Source organism: Pelophylax lessonae (genome assembly GCF_965119305.1).
Source record: "Pelophylax lessonae genome assembly, chromosome: 2".
Classification (NCBI taxonomy): domain Eukaryota; kingdom Metazoa; phylum Chordata; class Amphibia; order Anura; family Ranidae; genus Pelophylax; species Pelophylax lessonae.
In genome coordinates, this window is record NC_138769.1 from 128512298 (window position 1) to 128520165 (window position 7868).

Below are 7868 nucleotides of genomic sequence, written 5' to 3' on the forward strand. Positions count from 1 at the left end.
GTAAAATTTTCTATTTTTATTTTACGGCACTGTTGTCAGGAAGCTAATTCAGCTAATACTAGTTCTTGCACAGATAATGCAAATCCTTGTGCAGCTAATGCTAATTCTTCTTCAGCTAATGCTTGTTCACATGCACCAGCACACAGACCAGCTCAGGCTAATGTCCAACGTGCACTGACACGTAGGCTGCATGCGCCAACACGCACCAGCGCGCACGTCGTCACGCATTGGCGCCAAACAGTCTATTTAAAGGAGACCCTAATGGATGCTAGCTGTTGGATGTTCTTTCAGCCTCCCCTAATCCATTTTCCTGTGCTCTTGCCTGTGCTGACTGATCTCCCATTTGTTTACCTGGCTCGTTCTTAACCTCGCTCTTTGGATCCTGACCTCGGCTTCCATCTGACTATTCTCTGCCTGATCTCCTGGTTCCGACTTCAGCTTACTACTGGACCTTGCTCTGCCTGCTTCCCTGATATCGACCCGGCCTGCCTCCGGTCTTTTCTGCTGTCTTACCATATATTACCCCTTCTCACCTTGACTATGTCCCTGACTGTGGCAGTCACCTACTTTCAAGCTACTGGCATCTGTGCTTGGCAGTCACCTGCTATCAAGCTACTGCCACCCGTGCTTCTTTGAGCCTTGTAACTCTGTTACCACCTCCAGGGGTGCTCAGACTAGAGCTGCAAAGGGAACCCTCTCGTCAACTCAGCCTCCAACCAAGGTATGTGACAACTGTACTCAACACTGTATTACTTATCTATACTCAGCTGTGTGCATTGTTCTATAGACAACAATGCATCTTATTTCAAATCAATAAAAACGCAGTGTTTTTTACACCCGTGTGCAAGAGGCCTTATTGGTACCATAGGCAAAAATTAGCATTTATCCCTACCAATAGAGAGGAAACCCCACAACAAGGGGAGTTGGTTCCCCAAAGTTCAGCTTTAAAATGACCAGTCATCTTTCTCTATATAGTCACATGATCATATATATACTCCAAAAAGCTTCAATTCTGGTTAGCATCAAGAACATAAATTGTCATTTTATACAGTGGGGAAAATAATTATTTGATCCCTGCAGATTTTTTAATTTTGCCCACTTACAATGAAATGAAGGGTTTATAATTTTTATCATAGGTGTATTTTAAATGTTAGAGACAGACTATCAATCAAAAATCTAGAAAAAAACACATAAAACAAATGCTAAAAATTAGCTGGCAGTTCAGTGAGTAAAAAAAGTTTTCAATCCCCAAGCAAAACATGACTTATTACTTGGTTGAGAAACCCTTGCTGGCAAGCACAGAGGTAAGACATTTCTTGTAGTTAGTGACCAGGTTTGCACACATCTCAGGAGAGATTTTGGTCCACTCTTTTTTACAGATCTTATCTAAATCCTTAAGGTTTCTTGGCTGTCTCTTGGCAACTCGAAGTTTCGGCTCCCTCCACAAATGTTCTATAGGATGAGGGTCTGGAGACTGGCTAGGCCACTCCATGACCTTAATGTGCTTCTTCTTGAGCCACTCCTTTGATGCCTTGGCGTATGTGTAGGGTCATTGTCATGCTGAAAGACCCATCCGTGACCCATCTTCAGTGTTCTGTCTGAGGGAAGAAGGTTCTCATCCAAGATTTTAAAATACATGTCCCCATCCATTGGCTCCTGTAAGAAAGATGCTGACTATGACTCTAAGAACACCATCCCTACAGTCAAGCAAGGAGGTGGAAACATTATGCTTTGGGGCTGTTTCTGGGCTAAAGGTACTTTGCTACATTGAGGGGCAATGGACGGGGCCATGAATTGTAAAATTGTGAATGAAAACCTTCTTCCCTCAGCCAGAACACTGAAGAAGGGTCATGGATGTCTTTCAGCATGACAATGACCCAAAACATACTGCCAAGGCAACAAAGGAGTGGCTCAAGAAGAAGCACATTAAGGTCATGGAGTGGCCTAGGCAGTCTCCAGACCTTAATCCTATAGAGAATTTATGGAGGGAGCCAAAACTTCGAGTTGCCAAGCGAAAGCCAAGAAACCTTAAGGATTTAGAGAAGATCTGTAAAGAGGAGTGGACGAAAATCTCTCCTGAGATGTGTGCAAACCTGGTAACCAACTACAAGAAACTTCTTACATCTGTGTTTGCCAACAAGGGTTTTTCAACCAAGTAATAAGTCATGTTTTGCTTGGGGATTGAAAACTTATTTTACTTAGTGAACTGCAACTTTTTGTATCGTATGTTTTTTCTTGATTTTTGGTTTATATTCTGTCTTTATCATTTAAAATACACCTATAATAAAAATGATAGATCATCCATTTCTTTGTAACTGGGCAAACTTACAAAATCTGCAGGGGATCAAATAATTATTTCCCCCACTGTATAGCCAACTAGTGTATAAGGGTTGATGCCCTAACTGACAGAATACTTAGATGAATGAATAAACTGTTAGGATAAACCCTGACATTTTATACGGTAAGCTATCCTGACATTTCAGACTCGCGTCACACTGTCTAATTCTACACATCCTGCTCTTTACTGCAGTTTTGTCTTGTTTGTTTTGTAAAGTCAGACATACATGTTTAGCAACTTATTCACTGCAGGCAAAGAAACAAAGTCTCAGTTGTTTCTGCCATTAACTGTTCTCAGGGTGACAATATCTAATCTATTTCCCATAGAAATGTTCAACGAGGGTGGAGCAAGGTGCACTTACCACAAGAATATGTCACAGACGGCTCTTCATAGATGCTATTGTGTGTGCACACCAGTCTGCTGCACCTTCCTGTTTATAGAGCATTTGGAGAGGTTCAGAGCATAACTTCCCAATGTGTCAGCCGATCATAAGGATTGAAATCATGAACAATAGTCTATATACCATACCAGCTACATATAAGTATTTTTAGAAATGTAAGATTCACACAACTTTCACACATTTTATTCAACGAAAGCCAATTAGGTTTCATAAACCCCAAAAATATTTTAGTGCTAAGTGCATGTTCCTCAGAGACCTGGGACAGAAGAGATGGATTTGGCTACATAGTTCAATAAGCACAAGTACTTGGTATAGTATTGGTGTCAAGTTCCACATCACCATGATTTGAATTGTAGAAAATAGTCAGGTTTGACAGAGTAGTCAGGTGCAATTGGTCTGCCTCTTTTTGAGGGCTTTGCCAAGAAAAGTGTGGACTGCACAGATCAATGTGGTCCTAAAACCACATTTTTTATTTTAATGTTCAATTAGTTTTAATATAATATTATTTTACATTCTTTTCACAATGCTGTTGGGGGCTTGGGTGAAGTATCAGGGGTAATTAGACCCCATGAAGTCTAATTTTTGACACATCCCCAGTACCTTTCTCTGTAGTCTTAGTTTGTACTGCAGATGAATGATCAGGAGACAGAGGCTCCTGCCCATTCATTAACTGAAGCATAGTAAACACAAATATACCTGCAGCTGCTGCTGGCGGGAGAGGAAAGGAGGGGGAGCTCTGAAGGGTATTACCTACAGAATCCTCCCTACATCCTCCAGAATGCCCCCTTAGTGATTCCAGAGTGCCCCCTTACATCCTCCAAAGTGTCCCCTTAGTAATACAAAGGGAGGTACTCTGGAGGTAATAAGGGGGCATTCTAGAAGCACCAAGGGACACTCTTGAAGTACTAAAATGGTACCTCCAGAGTGCCCCTCTTACATCTTTCACCCCCTTTCTGCCCAGGCCAATTTTCAGCTTTCAGCTCTGTCACATTTTAAACGACAATTGCGTAGTCATGCAATGCTGTACCCATATGAAATTCTTACCATTTTTTCACCACTTTTTTGGTGGTATTTAATCACCCCTGGGGGTTTTTATTTTTGCTAAATAAACAAAGAAAGACAGAAAATTAAAAAAAATAAATAAATAAATAAAAATTTCATAGTTTGTTATAACATTTTGCAAACAGGTATTTTTTCTCCCTCACTGATGTGCGCTAATGAGGCTGCACTGATGGACACTGGTAGGTGGCACGGATTAGCAGCACTGGTGGGCACTGTTGGGACTGCACTGATAAAAAGTGCCCTGATTATCAGTGTAGATGTCCCTTTTACATAAGTCGGTTATCAGCTCTCCTCTTCTCATGCTGTCAGTGTGAAGAAAAGAAGGCCGATAACTGCCTTCAGTTTACATCGTGATCAGCTATGATTGCACACAGCTGATCACATGGTAATGAGCCGCTGATTGGCTTTTTACCTCAATTTGTGATCAGCAATGTCTGGAGGACACTGAGGTCACAGAGCGCGGCGAGCTCGATCATAAGAGGATGTCATATGACACCCCCCCAGAACTGGCCTTCTGTGCTGTAGCCGTCATATATATAGCCGTCAGCTATAGCGTGGTGGGCAAGTGGTTAAATACCTCCTGGCCTGGTCACAACTTATTAGCGGCTGGTGATAAAACACTTAAGAAAAAAAATTCTTGTCTGTGATTCTGAACTGTTCATGCACAGTCTGGAGCCAGCCAATTAGTGAACTGCCAAGCTCAGTCTCTACTTGTGTGGTGGGGGTGGGTGAATTGAAGCCACATCCCACTGTCTGATCTGAGCCCAGCAGTTCTCTAATTGGCTGGCTTCAGACTGCGCATGCACAGTTCAGAATCACAGAAAAGGCCTTTTTTAGTTTTCCAAAGTGTTTTACCACCAGCCATTTGTGAGTTGTGGTCAGCCAGGCTGGCAAGGGAGACGCTCGCTTCCCATTTGTCTTGCCCACAGAAATCAAAGTTGCAGCAGAATGCGAGTAGCAGGGCCAGAAATTGTGATGACAGGCCAGGCTACTGCTGGGCAAGACCAGTGCTCTTAATGTGCCCCCTCTCCTGTTGTGTTTGAGGGAGCTCAGGGAGTTTCACAGCTGGCTCTAAGGCTGAAGGAGTCAGTGCTGTGACCTCTGTTATCAAGCCCAAGAAGAGGAGGGGGAGAGCACAGGAAGGATCAGAGATGCACCATGCAGTGGCTGGCAGACCAGCAGAGAAAGTAGCTGGCTGGAGCGAACTTCACCTCCATCATCAATCACAGGGCGAGGGGGGGAGCACAGGAAGGATCACAGAGGCAGCAGGGCTAGAAGAAACAGTGACAAGCTGGATCAGTGTGAGAGCTGTGTGTGTACTTTTGGCTCTTCTTCTTGTGGCCCCAAAGGAGTGCGGAAGGAAGAGCAGAGTTAGCAGTGTGCAGCTGCCCAGGAAACCTGCAGATTGGGCCAGCAGAGCTCTTTCTCCAGGTGTCCGCGCCAGATGTTTGGCAACACAGTCAGGGGCGGGCCCCCTATTAGCCCGAGGCCCTTGGGCAGCGCCCGGTATGCCCGAATGGTCAGTCCGCCCCTGTGGAGGGGGGATTATGGTGTGGGGTTGTTTTTCAGTGGTTGGGCTTGGCCCCTTAGTTCCACTGAAGGGAACTCTTAAGGTGTCAGCATACCAAGACATTTTGGATAATCTTATGATCCCAACTTTGTGGGAACAATTTGGGGATGACCCCAAAATGACTGCGCACCAGTGCACAAAGCAAGGTCCATAAAGACATGGATGAGCGAGTTTGGGGTGGAGGAACTTGACTGGCCTACACAGAGTCCTGACCTCAACCAGATAGAACACCTTTGTTAGGGTGCTGGTGGTAACCTGGCGACAGAGATAGGCCCCGATGTCCGCTAGAGGGCGGAGCTTAGACGGAACCCCCAAGGTAAGTGACACAGGCTAGCCTGAGGTGCGGAGTCTAAGTATCCACCGGTTTTTGCCAGAGCCTCTAGTGGTGAGGATGGAGTTCGCTGCGTGTGGATACCAGGTCGCGGTCCTCAGGGTCGCCCCACCAGGGGTGAACCGATCAAGGTCCGATGGCGGGTAAACAGACAAGGGAGATCCGTGAGAATGGTTAAACAAGCCGGGGTCAGGACGGGCAGCAAATGAGCGGAGTCAGGAACAAGCCAAAAGGTCAACAGGAAATCAGCAGCAAACAGGTCACAGGTTCAGGAACAACGGCAGGAGCTGAAGACAAGACAGCACTGAACCTGTGTGCTGATCCAGCTTAAATAGAGCTCTTTCTAGATGAGAGGGGTGGAGCCGGAATAGCCTGTGAGTCTTAACTCATCCACTGCCAGAGCCTTCCTGACAGGTTCCTAACATTGCCCCCCCCCCCTTAAGGGCAACCTCCGGGTGCCCAACAAGCTCCTTTTTTGTGGATGAACATTCCGTTCAGGCTCCCAGGAGTTCTCTTCCGGACCATAACCCTTCCATTTGATGAGAAACTGTAGCTGGTTGCCTCTCTTTCGACAGTCCACCACAGCCTCAACCTCATACTCCACATCTCCATCCACGAACACAGGTTCTGGGGTACCTGAACTTCTACCAGGGAAATTATCGGGGATCACGGGCTTCAGTAAGGAAACATGAAATATGGAATGGATCCGAAGGGTATCGGGTAGGGATAGTTCATAGGACACATCATTGAGTTTCCTTTTAACTGGAAATGGACCAATAAATCTGGGAGCCAGTTTCTTGGACGGACAGGCTAGGCGGAGATTAGCCGTGGAAAGCCAGACCCGATCGTCAGGTTGAAGAATCAACTCTCCCTTCTTTCTCTTGTCAAAGATCCTTTTGGACGCAGTTTGGGCCTTGGCTAAGGTCTCCCGCAGAAGGTTATTATTCCGGGAAAAGAAGTTGACAGTGTCTTGGACTGCAGGAACTCCGGATTCACATGGAATATCTGGTAAGAAGGAGGGATGAAATCCGTAATTAGCGAAGAAGGGAGATTGGCCAGTAACAGAGTGCTTGGAATTGTTGTAGGAGAATTCTGCAAATGTTAACAGGGCTACCTAGTCGTCCTGGACAAAGGTGGTAAAGCACCGCAGGTACTGCTCCAGGGTTTGGTTTGTCCTCTCAGTTTGTCCGTTGGTCTGTGGGTGGTAGGCTGAGGACATAGACAGCTCGATCTTTAACAGTTTACATAAAGCCTTCCAGAAGCGGGACGTAAATTGTACCCCTCTGTCAGAGATGATGTTCCTGGGAATCCCATGGAGTCTTATGATCTCCCTAATGAAGATCTCTGCAGTTTCCCTTGCAGAGGGAGTACCCTTGAGGGGCAAAAAATGGGCCATTTTAGAGAGTCGATCTACCACCACAAAAATGGCAGAGCACCCTGCAGAAGGTGGAAGTTCCACGATAAAATCCATGGCAATTGTTTGCCAGGGCCAATCAGGGATGGGAAGAGGTCTGAGAAGGCCCCGTGCCTTACTTCTGGCGGTTTTACACCGGGAACAGGTGTTACAGGAGAGTACATAACTCCTGCAGCTCTCTTCCATGTCAGGCCACCAAAAAGAACGCTGCAGGAGGTCAAGGGTTCTATGGACGCCAAAATGACCGGCCAGAGGGTGATCATGACAGGCAGCCAGAATTGCTGTTCTGACCTCTTCCGGGACGAAGATCTTGTCTTTAACCCATAACAAGCCATTTTTGTGCACCAAGGGTATTCCGGGTGGACCAGGAATGTGGGCAGAGGCTTGCTCAAGACGGGCCTTCAGATTTGTGAATAAAAGTAGGAAGTTCTTTTCGGATAGGATGGTGTCAGGTACTGAAGTTTCCTTCGGGCTATCAAACATCCGGGACAGGGCATCCGGTTTAACATTTTTAGACCCAGGCCGATAGGTGATATGAAATGAAAACCTTGAAAAAAAAAGTGCCCACCGTGCCTGACGGGGTCTCAAACGTTTTGCAGATCTCAGATACTCAAGGTTTTTGTGATCCGTAAAAATAAGAATAGGGTGTACAGCCCCCTCAAGCAAATACCGCCACTCTTCAAGTGCGGCTTTGATCGCCAGAAGTTCCCGGTCCCCAACATCATAATTCCTCTCTGCAGAGGAGAGTTTCCG